The 19494-nt window shown below is 45.6% G+C and overlaps 3 non-coding genes across 3 annotated transcripts; all 3 read right to left on the reverse strand.

Moving 5' to 3' along the window:
- Nucleotides 1-479: 479 nt before the first annotated feature.
- On the reverse strand, nucleotides 480-551 carry TRNAP-CGG (transfer RNA proline (anticodon CGG)). Its single transcript has one exon. It is a non-coding gene; the product is annotated as a tRNA-Pro (tRNA).
- Nucleotides 552-901: 350 nt separating this feature from the next.
- On the reverse strand, nucleotides 902-973 carry TRNAP-AGG (transfer RNA proline (anticodon AGG)). The gene has a single exon. It is a non-coding gene; the product is annotated as a tRNA-Pro (tRNA).
- Nucleotides 974-1190: 217 nt separating this feature from the next.
- On the reverse strand, nucleotides 1191-1262 carry TRNAP-UGG (transfer RNA proline (anticodon UGG)). Its single transcript has one exon. It is a non-coding gene; the product is annotated as a tRNA-Pro (tRNA).
- Between the last annotated feature and the right edge of the window lie 18232 nt (nucleotides 1263-19494).

A 19494-nucleotide genomic window follows, 5' to 3' on the forward strand; every position in this document is an offset into this window, starting at 1 on the left:
ATAATAGTCTTAAAATCGAGGTCATCTTTCATTCAGACCCCCGATCCGCACTGCCGTTTCTCCTATGTCATACTGAATCAGCCCCCCGGACACATTATATGCCGCTTGGTGCATTCAGTGACACGGCAGACTCTGCGAGCCAATATGCGGAGGCACACAGCCGCGGGTCACGTGAGTTACGCAACGCTCACGGGTCCCCACCATTAACTAGCGATCTTCACAAATTGTTTGATTTCTCCTGCCTATCGGTCTGTGCCCCTTTTCACAAGTTGCGGGGAGGAAGTGGTCATATTGAGGCAAATCTTAGCGGACTACAAATCCCATGATTCCCAGGCTGCCTTAAGGTTGGCTAAGCATCCTGTCCACCTGCAACCTTCCTGTTCCAAAGCAACCGCTTCTTCTTTAATGCGGAAGTACAGCGGGATTGGCGACAACTTCTTAAAAGAGACGCCTCGCAGAGAAGAGGCGCTGTCCAGCTTGGGCTCGTCCGGGATTTGAACCCGGGACCTCTCGCACCCGAAGCGAGAATCATACCCCTAGACCAACGAGCCAGAAACCTACGTGTGCTCTGCCGCCGGACGTGTCGAACTCCTCGAGGATGGATTGTCACTGCAAGCATTCGCTGATGAAACTGCGCGACGATAAAAAAATAAAATAAACAAAAAAAAAATGATAACAACACAAAAAAAATAAAAGAAGAAGACGTAAAAACCCAGGTTTCAGGGTCTAGCATTAAATGACCATTACCCGTTTCAAAATGCATCCTTCGAGTCAGCACAAACCGTGCCTTTCCAGTGTAGATTGGAGCCGAGGTAGTCGAATCGCCCCGTTTGCTGGAGGACGATTTTCCGTCATCTCAAGGAAAGGACGTAAAAGAGGGCGCGCACGAAAGCTGCTGTGTGGGCTCGTCCGGGATTTGAAGCCGGGACCTCTCGCACCCTAAGCGAGAATCATACCCCTAGACCAACGAGCCAGACAGCTGGCAGCTGATCCGGGCCCGGTGATCGGAAGAAGAGAAAGTTTAGCAGGGACGCTAAAGGGACGTCGAGCGACAAAGCCTCTCGCTCTCTGCAGCCAAGCACTGTCGAGAGAAACTTCCCATTGCAAAGCGACGGCACCCGAGTGGCATTTTCTCTGAGGCGGAGCAGAAAGGTAAGGGTCCTCCTAAAATAAGGCGGTGCTGAGCGCTCGGGCTCATCCGGGATTTGAACCCGGGACCTCTCGCACCCAAAGCGAGAATCATACCCCTAGACCAACGAGCCAGACAGATAGCGAAAATCCCCCGGCGTGAGCCCGAATGTTGACCGTCAGGAGAACCTTCCGGTTCCGCTTCTTCTTTAATGCGGAAGTACAGCGGGATTGGCGACAACTTCGTAAAAGAGACGCCTCGCAGAGTAGAGCCGCGGCGCGATTGGTAAAGAAGTCATTAGAATAACAAATAACAATTTGGACAGAAATAAAAAGTGAGGAAAGTCCTTCCCAAAGGAGCTTACAATCTACATTAAACCAATAGAGATAATTTACAGACCGAATCCATACTGAGCTCCGCGAGAGTCCAGAACATCGTCACCTCGGGAACACTCAGGAACCGCCGGCCCGAAAGGCTAATGAGGAAGAAATCGAGACGCTTTGCACCGTAATCAGAGGAGAACAATTAGCCTGATTTTACTTTGAAGGAAACGCCGGCGGTGATTTTACTGAGTGAGACGCGGTTCTCGAGCTTAAACGAGTCAGCGGAACGAGGATGAAAAGCTGACGTCCCAGAGGCCACCGCTAATTACACAGACAATTACGGGAGGTCTCTGACCTGGTTTGCGGTCTCGTGTTTTGAGGAAGAGCTCTGAGAAAAAACAGACGCCGGAGATCGCAACTTTAAAGCGCCTCTCGTAGAAAACGCACTTTACTGTTCTTTAATGTTCTTTAACGTTCTTTAACGTTCTTATATCACGATCCTCTCAGACTCCCGAATCCTTCTACAAAGATTAACATTTCGGGGCAGATCATCAGAAAACAACACATGTGAAGCCGCTGAAACAGAACATTCTAAAATGCACCAAAAAATGCAACTTTCGGTATATATAGAAACCTAGACCCTGCCGGCAGATCGGCCCCCATCCGGCCCCCGTCTAGTCGCCCGTTTCTCCTGCTGTAAAGACTCAAACCTTAATCAGTCGTTGGTCTTGTCTTAGATTCAGGAGCCGTATGTCTATCCCATGCATGTTTAATACCCTCACTGTATTACCCTCTACCACCTCTGCTGAGAGGCTGTTCCACTTATTCACCACCCTTTGAGGGCAAAAAAAGTAAAGTATATAGGTTCACAAATACAGGTGGTCTGGGAAACCTGATGAGCAGCCGGTCACAGAACCCCCCGCACATTATCCGTTAACCCCTGACCCGCGCGACCCACAGGAGGTATTCGCATCATAACTTTTCTTTATCCAGAAATTTCCCGGCCATTTCATGCTTTCTTCTAAATCCGTGAGCGCCAGGCAGGGCTGATCAGCGGAGCTCATTTGCATACGAGGGCCATTACATAAGCGCCATAATGTATTCCAGGTTTTTCGGTCTCCTTGCCAACAGCCGGATCCAGCTAATGTGCATAATTATGAGATAACACAGAGAGTTTATTAATGGGGAATATTAAGGATATCTTAAGGGGGTATTTAACTTCTTCACTGCCACTTAAGGGCATGCGACTCACATGCTAATGAAGTGTTAACCAAACCACAGCTTATTAATAGCTTTTTTTTATTATTTTTTTTACGTCTGAAAAAAAGTAATTTAAATAGCTGGATCCCCTCCTGGCGTTAAAATGCTCGCAAGCGCTGCGTAAATTGTAGGCACTATTTAAATAAAAGATAATAATAACAATAAAAAGGAGCTATGGCCACGCCCCAATTTAAATTCACCACCACCGAAGCCACACCCCTTTGTTTCTGAATCACATTAACTATGAAACGGTGCTGCCGGTTATATCATCCCGAGGCTTATATTTGTATTCCATGTAGTTATATAGGTATCTTGCTTTATGTCTGCATATTCCAGGGCTCCAGATTAGGGTCTTCAGCAAATGCCCGGTGGGCCTTCTGCCTGTCTGTATCTGCTGTTTGTTCTGTTGCTCCTGGGGTCCGTTAACCTCTCACGTCACTAGTACCTGTACCCTGCAGTCAGCTTTTTGCCTCCCGTGTTCTCTGCCTGCATCATCATATCTCCTGTACCAGAATTCCGGTGGTCTGCTCATCGTCTGCTACATCTCCAGTCACTCGCTCCCTGCTCAGCTCTCCCTTACTTGCCAACATCCTACCTCCTAGCTAGTGGGCAGTGCAAGGTTCGGCCTTACAAATGTATAGATCAAATATAGATCAAATAAATCAAATAGCCCCCTAGAGACCGACCCTTCCAGTACTTAGCGATAATACAGGATCCATTCTCCCTGTAAAGATTTATTGAAAATGTTAAAATCATTTAAAAACCAAAGTTTTTTCCTTTTAGTGACCTTTTGGAGCGGATTAAGCCCGGCGCGGCCGCGATAATGAGCGTCATGTCGGCAGTCTGATGAGTATTGTTTCGGGTGATAAGCGCCGCGCTCTATTCTGATTAATATATTTGGAGCGCACGCCGGCCGCCTGAAATTAAAAATCGCTCTCGCTTTGTTTTGCGGGTGCGGGGGAGGAGCAGCTCCGCTCACAAAAGAAACATTTTTTGTTAAATTTATTTTTCATAATTAAAATGATTTATGTCTTCTAATTACTTGTGTTTAATCTCCATAAAATTTGGAGAAGGATCGCGGAGCTCGCGACTTTGTTTTGTTTCCAGCGGATAAATGGGGTCGGTTTACAAGAAAAAAAACGCGATGAAATAAAACCGGCTCCGAGAAAACAATACAATGTAACATAAAAGTGACAATTTACAGAAATCTACGGAGCGGAGTTCACATATTTATAGCGATATATATATATTATAACCCCCCTTATGTGACTCCCGTGGGAGCAGCCATCTTAACTTTCTGTTCTGAGGTTTGGTAGGGTTATTACTCCCCATTAAGTTATCTCCCCTCTTCTGTTAAGTCACTGATTGTTGCTGATTGGTTCAGGCAGCCTTCGTAAAGACGGGAGAGAACTTCAGAAAGCTGTAATTTTAGGTCACAGGCCTGGATCATCCGCTGGGCACACTAGGCACTCTGCTCTGATTGATAATCCGGTTGCCTAGCAGCAGCCGTAGGGTACGGAATCCAGAAGCTCTGCATTGACGTGACCCCATAATACTAGACCATCAGCCGCCATCTGTAAGGAGTAGTAGAGACAGAAAACTGGTAGGGGCCCCCAAAATCAGCGCACCTAAGGGCCCCAAAGGGTCTTTCAGCAACAATGAAAAGGATTGTGTTAAAGGGAATTGACAGTAAAATGCGGGTGGGATGGATACAAATATCTCCTGTTCTGTGTATCCAGACTCTCAGCATTCCAGAATTTCTCCCAATTCTCAAAACATTAAAAAGATAAATGAATTTGCCCAAAATACGTTTAAATCCAATAGTATACAATAATAATACTACTGCACACCGACCAATTTCTTGCAGCCTGGTGCGTGGTAGCCCAGCTGAGCAGGGGCGTAACTAGAAGCCTCAGGGCCCCGGTGCGAGAATCTGTTAAGGGCCCCCCCAACCCAATCTACCCTCATCTCACACCATCTACCCCCTCTCCCCCTTCTCAGGCTATCTACCCTATCCCTACCCCCTTCTTTTTTGTTTTTATTTCCTTTTATTCGCCAACCTGACCCCCCCGAGTTATGCACATCTGCCCCAGGCTTGCCGCTCTGCCCCCTGATTTGCCTTTTAACCCCCTATATGCCTCTCTGCCTCCAGAAATGCCTTATACCCCTATACGCCACTCTGCTTAAAAGGCATATAATGGGACAGAGTGGCATATAAGGGGGTATAAGGCATTTCTGGAGGCAGAGTGGCATATAGGGGGTTAAAAGGCATTTATAGAGACAGAGTGGTATATAGGGGTTAAAAGGCATTTATAGAGACAGAGTGGTATATAGGGGTTAAAAGGCATTTATAGAGGCAGAGTGGTATATAGGTGTTAAAAGGCATTTCTGGAGACAGAGTGGCATATAGGGGGTTAAAAGGCATATCATGGGGCACTCTGCCTCCAGAAAAGCCTTATGCCCCCATATATGCCACTCTGCCTCCCCGATATGCTTTATACCCTCCTATATGCCACTCTGCCCCATGATATGCCTTTTAATCTCCTATATGTCACTCTGCATCCAGAAATGCACTGCAGCTGAGTAACCAAAATACAAAAATACACAGGTAGTTACCAGCACTCAGGTCTTCTTTTTAAATAATGCAATGATGCTACCTGATGTGTGTCCTGATGAAAGTCATTAAAGACTGAAACGTTGACCCTAATGGAGCATCAAAAAAAGAAGACCTGAGTCCTGGTAACTACCTGTGTATATGTGTATATATATATATATATATCATTCCTTTACTATATATCATTCCTGTAATATATATATCATTCCTTTACTATATATCATTCCTGTAATTCATATCATTCATGTACTATATATAATTCTTGTACTATATATATCATTCCTGTACTATATATATATATATATATATATATATATATATATATATAATTCCTGTACTATATATATCATTCTTGTACTATATATATCATTCCTGTACTATATATCATTCATGTACTATATATCATTCCTGTACTATATGTATCATTCCTGTACTATATATATAATTATTGTACTATATATATATCATTCTTGTACTATATATCATTCATGTACTATATATATATAGTTTTTGTACTATATATATCATTCCTTTACTATATATCATTCCTGTTATAGCTATCATTCCTGTACTATCTATCATTTCTGTAATATATATATCATTCCTGTACTAAATATAATTCTTGTAATATACATAATATATATAATTTCTGTAGTATATGGGATTTCTGTACTATATGTAATTTCTGTAAAATATGGCATTTCTATATAATATATATCATTTCTGTATAGTAATTGGAGAGAATATACAAACGAAACAGTAAAATGGACCGAAAATCTCAACTGCAAAGATATGGAAATTTACTGCATCCAAAGTGTCTGAAATCCGTATTAAACAGATGGAAAAAAAGTGAAAAAATAAAAAATGCGCAGGTGCCGCCAGGAACGAGGAAATTTAATCTATCTCACTTTAATTTAATGCCAAAAAACGCCTCCCTGAAGATGAATCCGAGCCCAAAACATTTGTTAAGAAGTGAAATTCTTCTTGTTTTGGACCCAGAAGTATCTGTCTGCGTTTTCTGTAAGGACTTGTTAAAAGAACATTATCCAACGGGCAATTTTAGGGAGAAAAACAGGTATTTGTAACAAAAGAAATCCAGAAGCTTTCGGCAGTCTGTAACGACTCAAACCTTAATCAGTCGTCGGTCTCGTCTTAGATTCAGGAGCCGTTTGGCTTTACCATACCTCCCAACTGTCCCATTTGGTATACGCATTCCTGCTGGAAGATGACATTTTTCCCATTTATCAAAGTGGGTTTTTTTTACTGAGAGGGTAGATAAGTGGAGCAGCTTCCCAGCTGAAGTGGTAGAGGGTAATACAGCGAGGGGATTAAACATGCATGGGATAGACATACGGCTACTAGACGTGGGCCGCCGGGGGCCGATCTGCCGGAAGCTTCTAGATTTCTTTTGTTACAAATACCTGTTTTTTGTCCCTAAAATTGCCTGTTGGTCCTTACCGAAAACGCAGACACTTACTAGATGGGGTCCGACGGGGGCCGACGGGGTCTGATCTGCTGGCAACAAAAACATTGCTTTTGTCCTCATACAAGGTCACGGAAGCTGCCGGAATGTGCTGTATTTTAATAATCAGAATGTCAGCGCCGGCGAGTTAATTCCAATCTCACGCTCTCTATCGAGACGCCAATTAGGTGCGGAGACGCGAGAAGACGTTTTCATTCACACCGCGGGCTGAGCTTTATGTACATTTCCCAAAACATGATATCACTCAGGAATTTCACGGACTTTTTTGTTTTTTTAACTCAATTTCCATATTTCTGATAAATTCGTTTTTTTCGGAGGCGGCCCCCGGAATGTGATCCGCCGCTCTGCCGTGATCTGGAACCTCGCGATACGGGCTAAGAAATGATTAACTGATCAAATTATGGCTCAAATTATTATTATTTGACACAGTGGCGGATACCAGATGGCAACGGAATCTCCGCCCCACGGGGATCTCGGAGCGTTTCAGGCGTTTTCCTTATTTATTTATTACATTTTCATGAAATGAAGACATTTCATGACCGGCATTCGCTGTACGAGTGGCTAGTAACTACAAGCGGTGTTAGCCGCGGACGTGAATTCCCCAAGGCTTCCCCCTCCGGGTTCCTTTACTTATTGATTATCTCTTTATGTTTGTACAGCGCTGCGGAATATGATGGCGCTATATAAACCAATACATAATAATAATGTTGGCAGCGACCCGCTCCTCGGCGATGCCGTGCCGGGAGTTGGCAGGGAGGAAGCCGTCTCCGTTGCCGTCGCCTGCGTTGCCGCAGTTTCTGTGGCCCAGTTTGTGATTGGCTGGAGTGAACCCGCCCCACGCCTAACGAGAGCCGCCGTATTCTAATTGGGGGTAAGAGGTGGAAACGTTGACTCCATGTAACAGAAATCCTCCACAATCCCACCAAGAGCGACGATAAGTACCCCCCACAGCCACGGAGGGTCCGAGGATGGCCGGCATCTCCTGAGAGTGATAGGGGTCATATAGCAGCGGGACCCCTTCCTATAGGCTCTCTCTCTGGCTTGCGCAGGTCCCGCTCCCGTTTCTTCTTCTAAGCAGGGTCTCGGGAACAAAGTGTCGCGCATGGAGAAAGTTACTTTCCGTTTTCTGGTGAGGAATATTAACCCTTGAGGTCCCGCATTTACTGATTTATTTCCGAGAGGAATGACGAGGGACAGAAGGACAGAGAGGAGACGAATATGCTTTCTCCATTATTCTTTTGACTTGGGTGTGTTGCATGAAAATTAGTATTTCTTACCCCAAAAAGAAGGGCTGAAATTATTCCTAACGTCCGGTGAAGCCAAGACGCCCTCCTGAGGAGAACTGATGCCCCACTCGGCCCCCGTCTAGTCTGTAAAGACTCAAACCTTAATCAGTGGTTGGTCTCGTCTTAGATTCAGGAGCCGTATGTCTGTCCCATGCATGTTTAATCCCCTCACTGTATACCCTCTACCACTTCTGCTGGAATGCTGTTCCACTTATCTAACAATCACTTAAATACTCCACTAGGTGCTCAGGCTTGTCCGGGATCTCTGGTACCTAAAGCAAGGATCATAAACCTCGTCCAACGAGCCAGAAACCGGCTGTGATGTAAAATCCAAAGATTTGATGATTGCCACAAACTGCCCCGACTGCTCTTCAAACCTGAATCAGGAACCCAGCCGCTGCGTACTTCCCACTCCTTTAACTCCTGTTTTCTGTTCAAGCATTAAACATAAAAAACCTGTAAGAAATCTGAATATTAAATATTTATATGGTGGAAATAAGGCTGGTTGGTGAACCCCGGACTCATCATCCGTCGCTCCGAACCGCAGGGAACCGAGATAAAAATCACCAGTCAGTCGCTAGCCTGGAACCGGCCCGTTTTTCTCCGTAAACGTAATTTTGTAAAGATATTTTAATGGGAAACTGTCCGAGGTAATTGACCCCGCTGGGCGAGGTACACGAGGTGCTTTCCGATGGATTTCCAGCCCCAGCGCCTTCCTGCCTCCGCTCTCACGCCATCCGATCTGCGGCCCTCCTCTCCTGTTTGATGCGCCGGAGGAAGTTGATTCTCTGGGGTGGGACTCGGCGGCGGTCGGAGATTTGTTAGAGAGCGAGGAATGTGGACGGACGGCATCGGATTTCGCGGGAGAAACATTTCTGAGGAAACAAACGGCGAAGGACAAAGTAACGAGGTTCTGAAGGTAAAAACAAGCTACAAAACTGAACAGTCTAGAACTTTCTAGTGCTGTATCTGGGAGCCACCATGTTGCTGCCCCGTCGCGGGGTATAAATCGCTCCGTCGCCCTGAGGTATCTGTGATAATAGCGTTACGGAGGGACCTGCGTGGCTGGAAACAATCTCTAGCGCTAGAGGCTCATGCGCCGTCCGCTAAAACAACGCAGGGAGAGAACAGGAAGCGGCTTCCAACTTCCTGCTCGGGCTGACGCAGGGAGAGAAAAGGAAGCAGCTTACAACTTCCTGCTTGGGCTGAGGCAGGGAGAGAACAGGAAGCAGCTTACAACTTCCTGCTTGGGCTGAGGCAGGGAGAGAACAGGAAGCGGCTTACAACGTCCTGCTGGGGCTGACGGGAGGATCCCGACGCATTCTGCACTGAGGGATCATGGGAAATGGAGGGGAATTTGCATAAAATGCTGTGGAATGATTTTACACACATACACCCACTGGTGCCTGCGCGCCCCAGTAAAATGACATGAACCATTGTTTTGTCTTTCTCTCTCACCCCCCCATTACGTTACAGGTAACACCGTAATCACCGAGCAGAGCTGTGCCGCTTGCCCTGATACCGCTCTGCATTTATTCCTCCGGTTGCCTGGATATAAATCCCAAAAATAATATTTGAAATTTTACCATAAAGTTCTGTTTTCAGAAACGATGAATTGGAGAGAAAATTAGCATTTTGATTTTTTATTGAATTTTTCATCCATTTTTATTGAGAATCTGCCCATCCCCCGATGTGCATCCAACGCGTCCGCAAATAACGCTCCTGTGCGAATTCATTACAATTTCTGCACCAGCAGCACCAAAAACGCTGAATATTACCAAAAAGTTCCTGCAGCGCAGAGTCCCCGCTCCGCTATTAATGCATTTCTTGAGAATTCCTCCAGCCGCTGCTTTGCGTTTCGTCGGTCAGTGTAATTCTTTTACCTCATGACACGGCCAGAACCCCCTGAGCTCTCTGTCTCTCGTCCCGCCTTTCCCCCTTCTTTCTCCCCATCGCACTCTCTTTCTCTATCTCTCTCTATATCTCTCTTCTCCCTCTTCTTTCTGCACCTAATCGCACTCTCTCTATTTCTTTCTCTATCTCTCTCTATCGCTCTTCTCACTTCTCCCTCTTCTTTCTCCACCCCATCGCACTCTTTCTCTATCTCTATCTATATCTCTCTTCTAAATTCACCCTTTTCTTTCCCAACCCATCGCACTTTCTCTCTCTTCTCACTTCTGTCTCTTCTTTATCCCCATCACACTTTCTCTCTTTCTTTCTCTATCGCACACTCTATCTCTCTTCTAACTTCACCCTCTTCTTTCCCAACCCATCGCACACTCTATCTCTCTTCTCACTTCTCCCTCTTCTTTCTCCCCCATCGCTCTCTCTCTCTCTCTCTTTCTTTGTATATATATCAGTGACAGCTATATTTTCTGTATATATATATATATATATATATATATTGTTAATGCACAGCGTTGTCTCGGAGGGTCGGAGAGCCAGGAGGGTGAGACCGGTATTTCTTACTCCGAACCTGCGCCAACGCGTGAGTGTCCCAACACCGGGAGCTGTCACGAGAAAGAGACCTGCGGGTGACCCCAGAGACCCTTCTGTCCGTCTCTGTGCCGTCGCCTCCATGTGAACGGACTCTCAGGGAACGTATCTTCCTGCCAGCGGGATGTCGGCCCCGAGGGGCCGCGGTGGGCTTTAGGACTTTTATTGTATGTTTTATCATCCGGTGGGTAAAATCAGGAATTTTCATGCAAACTCAGTAAGATTCCATCGGAGAGCGGTCTCCGGCCCCTCGGACAGCGGTCTCCGGCCCCTCGGACACATTAGGCTCCGTCACAATGTTGCGGATTGTCTTGTTATGAGAATGCATTATCAGTTTAACCGTTTAGACCCCGGCAGAGCGCCGCAGCGTCTCCAGTCCTGGCGTTCTCCGCTGCCAGGCGTACGAGCCGCTCTCATTGGCCAGCCCCTCGAAATAATAATGAACCTATCAGGATCCATCACAACGTCTGCAGAACCGATGTATTCCCCCGCGCGGCTTTAACCCTGCGCCTGCCGTCCCGGATTCCGGGGCTTATAACAACGCAGATAAGAGAACTTATAAAAACATAAACAATCGATATTTATCCCGCTGTATCCCTGGGGCAAAAGCCTGCCTGGAGTTTTGCGTCACTTTCTGCCTCTTTCACGGGAAAGCTGGCAGCTATGTTTAAATAGGCATTTAACCCATATAAAGCCACAGACCAAGTTGCTTTTGAAATATAATTTCCCTATTTGATAATGTCATATCCTACACAAAACCTCTCTATATACTGCATTAATATTCTGTGGATATTAAGATCCTGGTAGATAAGTGGAGCAGCCTCCCAGCAGAAGCGGTACAGAGTAATACAGTGAGGGGATTATACATGCATGGGATAGACATCCGGCTCCTGAATCTAAGACGAGACCAACGACTGATTAAGGTTTGAGTCGTTACAGCCAGAGAGAGGGCGACTAGACGGGGGCCGGATGGGGCCGATGTGCCGGCAGGTTCGGATGCATATTTATTGCTTATTATCGGTGAGCGCCGTTACTTTTGGGAAATCCTCCTGTAATTAATGAATAGGAGCATCGCGTGGCGTTACTGATGGAGCTGCTCCGTCTTGTAATTCTGTAACTCCTATGAATCCTGATCGTTAAAATCCCCCCCAGGACCCCCGGGAGGCGCTTTGTGCTCCGAGAATCCTAGCAGAACGCATAAAAAGGCTGAATTAACGAATCCGCTCCCCGCCGCCGGCCGCCTCCACGTGAGGTTTTTTGAGGCTAAAAAAGGCCGCTTTGACTTCTGACTTTAAACAATCCAGACGGGCCCTGCGGACTCCAACATAACACCCTGCCCCCCCCCCCCGAGCCGCGCGGAGACGGAGAGCGCCACTTACTGAGTTTCAGGAAACCGCCTCCTGCGGCTGCCAACCCTGTGAAGAAGTGAGTGGTGAGTGAAACCGACACCTCTGCCTGGAAGCCGCGCACAGTAAGAGGTGCCTTTCATGTTATCTGAGAACATCTGTGAATAACTCATTGTCATCAAATTCAGGGGAGGGGGGGGTCAGAAATGAGCAGTTAGAATTTTTTTTCCACATCGGCCCCATCCGGCCCCCGTCTAGTCGCCCGTTTCTCCTCCTGTAAAGACTCAAACTTTAATCAGTCGTTGGTCTCGTCTTAGATTCAGGAGCCGTATGTCTATCCCATGCATGTTTAATACCCTCACTGTATTACCCTCTACCACCTCTGCTGGGAGGCTGTTCCACTTATCTACCACCCTCTCAGTAAAGTAAAACTTCCTTCCATCTTTGAAATAAACTTCCCTGCTGTCCTTTATTAGATCCCTCTATGTATTTCAATGTTTCCCTCTAGGATACAGAGTGGCTGTTCCACCGACGTCGCCGGATTTAAGTTTCACCCCATCGGTCACGGCCTGAATTAATAATAAATACATTGCTTCTATACCAAGAGGTCGCTGAACCCATGAAGGTCTCCATAAAGTCTCTCTGTAGAAGGGGAGGATGGAGGAGGTTTCACGGAGTCTTTGGTGTCGGAGGAGGTCAGCCCCCCCCCAACGCCCCCCCCCCGCGCGACCCTTATCTCTCGCTTCATCCTCCTGCGCCGGGAGGTTTCCTAATGAATAAAGAAACGCGTTTCACCGACACCAGATGTCTCAGGCACAACGACTCCTTTAATAGCCCCACTCAGGCGACGCGCTCCGCTCCGGCATTTCCCGACAAGCAGCGATGCCACCTGGGAGAACGCCGCTTTCCTCTCAACCTCCCCTGGAAACAGGCAGCCGGGGAACCTAAAACGCAAGCCGGACAACCAGCGCATACTCCGGGGACGCCATGCCGATGAACTTTGTGGATGGATTTGGACAGAGCGCGGCGGAGGGGCTCCCAATCCTGTCAGCCGCTGCTCGGATTCTTCTTCAGCCCGCCAGACTTATTTTTTAATTTATATTTTTTTAGAAATAACATTTTAAAAAATATCAATTATTTATTTAATAAAAATAAATAGTATATTTTCTCTAAAAAAATATATAATATGTGATAAAAACCCCCAAAAAATTTGGAGAAAAAAAACAAAAAAAAATGAAGGGGAAAAAACAAAAAAAAAATCTGGTGCGTGGCAAATGCGGAATTAAATCTTTGATTTGCGTGCCGGCCTCATAGATTTCATTTCATTTATTTCATTTTCATTTTTTTATTTGTCAAATTATATAGAATTGTATCACGGGAGAAACGTAATTAAATTAAATTATAACAAGGATTATAATATATTATTATTAAGCAGAGGCGGCCAGCGGGTTCTCCCTGTACGCTGCAGCCGTGAATGATACGTAAAATGTTATTTATTAACTCATTTTCGACCAGTGGGAGGAGAGGAGGAAAAAAAAACAAAATTTTTCAAAAACATTCCCCAAATTTCAAATAATTTCAGCCAAAAACTTTGGGAAACTCGGCTGCCGGGGAAGATTGTGAGAGCCTACGGTCTAAAAAGGTCTAAAGAGGTCTAAAAGCTTTATCGGGAATTATTTCGTTTTATTCACTTTTCTGATAAATATTTGCGATAAAAAATAAACTACAATAAAGTTTCTCCGATTGGGTAAAACATTCCAGATCTGGAACTTTAAAGGGACGTTCCGGGCGCCGTGCGCATGGTGACAGATCTGACAGCTGAATGTCACATTATATCGTAAGTATTTGTATAGAATCCTCTACAGATTTCTCCCTTTTTCCTCCCCAAGCCCTTTGGTTTTCGGGAGATGTGCATGCGCATGATATGCAGGAGCTGCAGCATTTTTTGTCAGGCCAGTCTTTTATTATTGTTATTTTATTTATTTCTTTTTACTTTCAAATAATGCATTTTTAATTATTTTACAAAAAAATAATTTTTTAAATGTAAAAAACATTTTAGTATATATTCTTCAGAGGTGGGGTAGGAAGGGGCATCAGTCTGCCTGACATCATTACTGCGCAGTTAGGCTAATATTTTAATAGAAAGGCTGACGTTTCTTTTCTCATTCCTCCCCGTTTGTCTCACCAATTAAAATGCCTCAGACAAGAATGTAATAAAAAATAATGTAATAATAATAATAATAATCTAATAATCAAAAATAATGTAATAATAATAAAAAATTATCAAGTTTTTGTTCATTTCACCATAAAATCCCCCCGTTATTGCCCGCTGCGCTGTACCCAGGAGCTGCCATCTTGCTGCCCCATCGCGGGGTATAAATTGCCCCCAGGCCTGAGAGATCTGTGATAATAGCGTTATGGAGGGACCTGCGCGGCTGGAAACAATCTCTAGCGCTAGAGCCTCATGCGCCGTCCGCTAAAACAACGCAGGGAGAGAACAGGAAGCGGCTTACAACTTCCTGCTCGGGCTGACGGGAGGATCTCGATGCCGTATGCACTGAGGGATCATGGGAAACGGAGGGGAATTTGCATGAATGGTGGATACTCAGGCCCAGCGCTGTATACAGTAATATAACCCCCAGTGCTGTATACAGTAATATAACCCCCAGCGCTGTATACAGTAATATAACCCCCAGCGCTGTATACAGTAATATAACCTCCAGCGCTGTATACAGTAATATAACCCCCAGCGCTGTATACAGTAATATAACCCTCAGCTCTGTATACAGTAATATAACCCCCCGGCGCTGTATACAGTAATATAACCCCCAGCGCTGTATACAGTAATATAACCCCCAGCGCTGTATACAGTAATATAACCCCCAGCGCTGTATACAGTAATATAACCCCCCCAGCGCTGTATACAGTAAATATAACCCCCAGCGCTGTATACAGTAATATAACCCCCAGCGCTGTATACAGTAATAACCCCCCCAGCGCTGTATACAGTAATATAACCCCCAGCGCTGGATACAGTAATATAACCCCCCAGCACTGTATACAGTAATATAACCCCCAGCGCTGTATACAGTAATATAACCCCCAGCGTTGTATACAGTAATATAACCCCCCAGCGCTGTATACAGTAATATAACCCCCAGCGCTGTATACAGTAATATAACCCCCAGCACTGTATACAGTAATATAACCCCCAGCGCTGTATACAGTAATATAACCCCCAGCGCTGTATACAGTAATATAACCCCCAGCACTGTATACAGTAATATAACCCCCAGCGCTGTATACAGTAATATAACCCCCAGCGCTGTATACAGTAATATAACCCCCAGCACTGTATACAGTAATATAACCCCCCAGCGCTGTATACAGTAATATAACCCCCCAGCGCTGTATACAGTAATATAACCCCCAGCGCTGTATACAGTAATATAACCCCCCAGCGCTGTATACAGTAATATAACCCCCCAGCACTGTATACAGTAATATAACCCCCCAGCGCTGTATACAGTAATATAACCCCCAGCGCTGTGTACAGTAATATAACCCCCAGCGCTGTATACAGTAATATAACCCCCAGCGCTGTATACAGTAATATAACCCCCAGCGCTGTATACAGTAATATAACCCCCCAGCGCTGTATACAGTAATATAACCCCCCCGCACTGTATACAGTAATATAACCCCCAGCGCTGTATACAGTAATATAACCCCCAGCGCTGTATACAGTAATATAACCCCCAGCGCTGTATACCGTAATATAACCCCCCAGCGCTGTATACAGTAATATAACCCCCAGCGCTGTATACAGTAATATAACCCCCCCAGCGCTGTATACAGTTATATAACCCCCAGCGCTGTATACAGTAATATAACCCCCCAGCAGGGCCGGACTGGCCCACCGGGATACCGGGAAATTTCCCGGTGGGCCGGAAGGTCCGGGGGCTGGGCGGCCATGAAGACAGCCGCTGAGCTCCCCCCAGGCTGCCCGAAATCTAATCAAAGCGGCCGCTGGGTGCTGATGCGGCCGGCCGGCATCAGCACCCAGCAGCCGTGTGCGATGGCCGTCTAGTGATGGGAGCAGTGTGAGGGGTGAAAGCTCCGCCCCCTCGCACTGACCTTTCACCCCTCACGCTGCTCCCATCACTATGCGGCCATCAGATTGCTGGGAATGTAATCTGAACGGCCGGTGCGTGCTGATGCCGCCGGCCGCCTCTGCTTTAATACTTTTTTTTTTTTTTTACTTTATATGGCGAGCCGATCCAGCTTACCATATAAATAAAAAAAAAAGTGTTAAAGTAGCTCCGGCCGGCAGCATCAGCACGCACCGGCCGTTTAGATTACATTCCCAGCAGTCTGATGGCTGCATAGTGATGGGAGCAGCGTGAGGTGGAAGCTCCGCCCCCTCGCACTCAGACTGCTGCAGCACCGGATGTCAGGTCAGTGGCATCCTGTCAGCATAGAGGAGAACAGTGTGCAGCTGCCAAGAAGTCAAGAGAAGTAGAAGGTGAGTAAAATAATGTATCTTTTGTACTGTATGTTTTTTGTATTTGTTAAGAACAAAAAAAATCGGCATGTGTGTGTCTGTAAGTGTGTCCCCCTATATGCCACTCTGCCTCCAGAAATGCCTTATACCCCCTATATGCCACTCTGTCCCATGATATGCCTTTTAACCCCCTATATGCCAGAGTTGCATATAGGGGTATAAGGCATTTCTGGATGCAGAATGACATAGGGGGTCAAAAGGCATATCTGGAGGCAGAGTGGCATAAAGGGGGCATTTAATAGTGCACTCTGCCTCCTGAAATGCCTTATACCCCCCTATATGCCACTCTGTCCCATGATATGCCTTTTAACCCCCTATATGCCAGAGTGGCATGTAGGGGTATAAGGCATTTCTGGATGCAGAGTGACATATAGGGGGTCAACGGCATATCTGGAGGCAGAGTGGCATAAAGGGAGTTAAAAGGGATGTCATGGGGCAGAGGGGCATATAGGAGGGTATAAAGCATATTGGGGAGGCAGAGGGGCATATAGGGGGCATAAGGCTTTTCTGTAGGCAGAGTGCCCCATGATATGCCTTTTAACCCCCTTTATGCCACTCTCCCTCCAGAAATGCCTTATACCCCCCTATATGCCACTCTGTCCCATGATATGCCTTTTAACCCCCTATATGGCAGAGTGGCATATAGGAGGTTAGAAGGCATATCATGGGACAGAGTGGCATATAGGGTATAAGGCATTTCTGGATGCAGAGTGACATATAGGGGGTCAAAAGGCATATCTGGAGGTGGAGTGGCAAAAAGGGGGTTAAAAGGCATATCACGGGGCAGAGGGGCATATAGGAGGGTTGAGGCATATCAGGGAGGCAGAGTGGCATATGGGGGGTATAAGGCATTTCTGGAGGCAGAGTGACATATAGGAGGGTATAAAGCATATCAGGGAGGCAGAGTGGCATATAGGGGGCATAAGGCTTTTCTGGAGGCAGAGTGCCCCATGATATGCCTTTTAACCCCCTTCATGCCACTCTGCCTCCATGAATGCCTTATACCCACTATATGCCACTCTGTCCCATGATATGCCTTTTAACCCCCTACATGTCTCAATCATAGCTTTTATTAAATATGGAAAAAAATAGTCTACATGAATTAATAAAGAAATAAAAGTTTCTTACCAGAATATGGTGAAGAATAATGTGATCGCTGTTTTGTTCCACTGAATAAAATGGAACTTTTTCATCTAAAAATGTTCGCAGTAGTAAATGTTTTGATCCCATTATGTGTAATGTATTTCATTTATTAGGGCCTTTTAACACTTTTGCTTTCTGGCATTTTAATACAAATAATGAGATAAAAAGAATGGCGAATAGTGTGACTCGGGTATGTATAAGGGGTGCGTGTGGGTATAAGAGCTTCACCGTGAGATAAACTATATGGGGCTGGTCTCCAAATTTTTCCAGGGCTGCTTTTCAGTCCCAGTCCGGCCCTGCCCCCCAGTGCTGTATACAGTAATATAACCCCCCAGTGCTGTATACAGTAATATAACCCCCAGCGCTGTATACAGTAATATAACCCCCCAGCGCTGTATACAGTAATATAACCCCCAGCACTGTATACAGTAATATAACCCCCAGCGCTGTATACAGTAATACCCCCAGTGCTGTATACAGTAACAACCCCCAGCGCTGTATACAGTAATATAACCCCCAGCACTGTATACAGTAATATAACCCCCAGCGCTGTATACAGTAATATAACCCCCCAGCACTGTATACAGTAATATAACCCCCCAGTGCTGTATACAGTAATATAACCCCCAGCGCTGTATACAGTAATATAACCCCCCAGCACTGTATACAGTAATATAACCCCCAGCACTGTATACAGTAATATAACCCCCCAGCACTGTATACAGTAATATAACCCCCCAGCGCTGTATACAGTAATATAACCCCCAGCGCTGTGTACAGTAATATAACCCCCAGCGCTGTATACAGTAATATAACCCCCCAGCGCTGTATACAGTAATATAACCCCCAGCGCTGTATACAGTAATATAACCCCCAGCGCTGTATACAGTAATATAACCCCCCGCACTGTATACAGTAATATAACCCCCCAGCACTGTATACAGTAATATAACCCCCAGCACTGTATACAGTAATATAACCCCCCAGTGCTGTATACAGTAATATAACCCCCAGCGCTGTATACAGTAATATAACCCCCAGCGCTGTATACAGTAATAACCCCCCCGGCACTGTATACAGTAATATAACCCCCCAGCGCTGTATACAGTAATATAAACCCCAGCGCTGTATACAGTAATATAACCCCCCAGCACTGTATACAGTAATATAACCCCCAGCACTGTATACAGTAATATAACCCCCCAGTGCTGTATACAGTAATATAACCCCCCAGCGCTGTATACAGTAATGTCGGTCGGTGACAAAAACCTGGTTTTATCTCATTTTGTTCCAATAAACTCCCTTTATCTGCAGACCTGGAGCCGCCGTCGCCGTCAGTCATGTGATATTTTGGGTGACTTTCCCGGCTCAAACACCACACTGAGCTGATGCTTTATGGCAACACTTAGTCAGAGAGTCTGTCTTGGTGATTTGGACCAAGCCATTCTTTTGCTTCCTACAGGCAGTATAATAAGGAGTCTTACATTATAATGAATAGATTATATTATGGGGCAAAAAAATATATATTTTTTAAATATTTTTTTATCTGAACCGAGGAATAAAAACATTTGGTGGAATTTTCTCTTCAATAAGTTTTTTTTGCCATTTTAGTAAAAGTCAAAGACGGCAGAAAAAGCCCAAAGTTTGCATCCGTGTGACAGAACGCCGCGTTATCTCCGTGCCGGATCTGTTTGCCGTCTTCCCGTATAGACGGTTTCCTTAGAAACGGATTTAATGAAAATTGGTTGATCTATGCTTATTACCTTCCGTGGGAAATGATTGCCATGAGAGGGGCTGTTAATATTTGAGAGGAGATTCGGGGGGAGCCGCGTCGGTTCCTTTCTCTGCGA

This window comes from Spea bombifrons, chromosome 1 (genome assembly GCF_027358695.1).
Source record: "Spea bombifrons isolate aSpeBom1 chromosome 1, aSpeBom1.2.pri, whole genome shotgun sequence".
NCBI classification, from domain to species: domain Eukaryota; kingdom Metazoa; phylum Chordata; class Amphibia; order Anura; family Pelobatidae; genus Spea; species Spea bombifrons.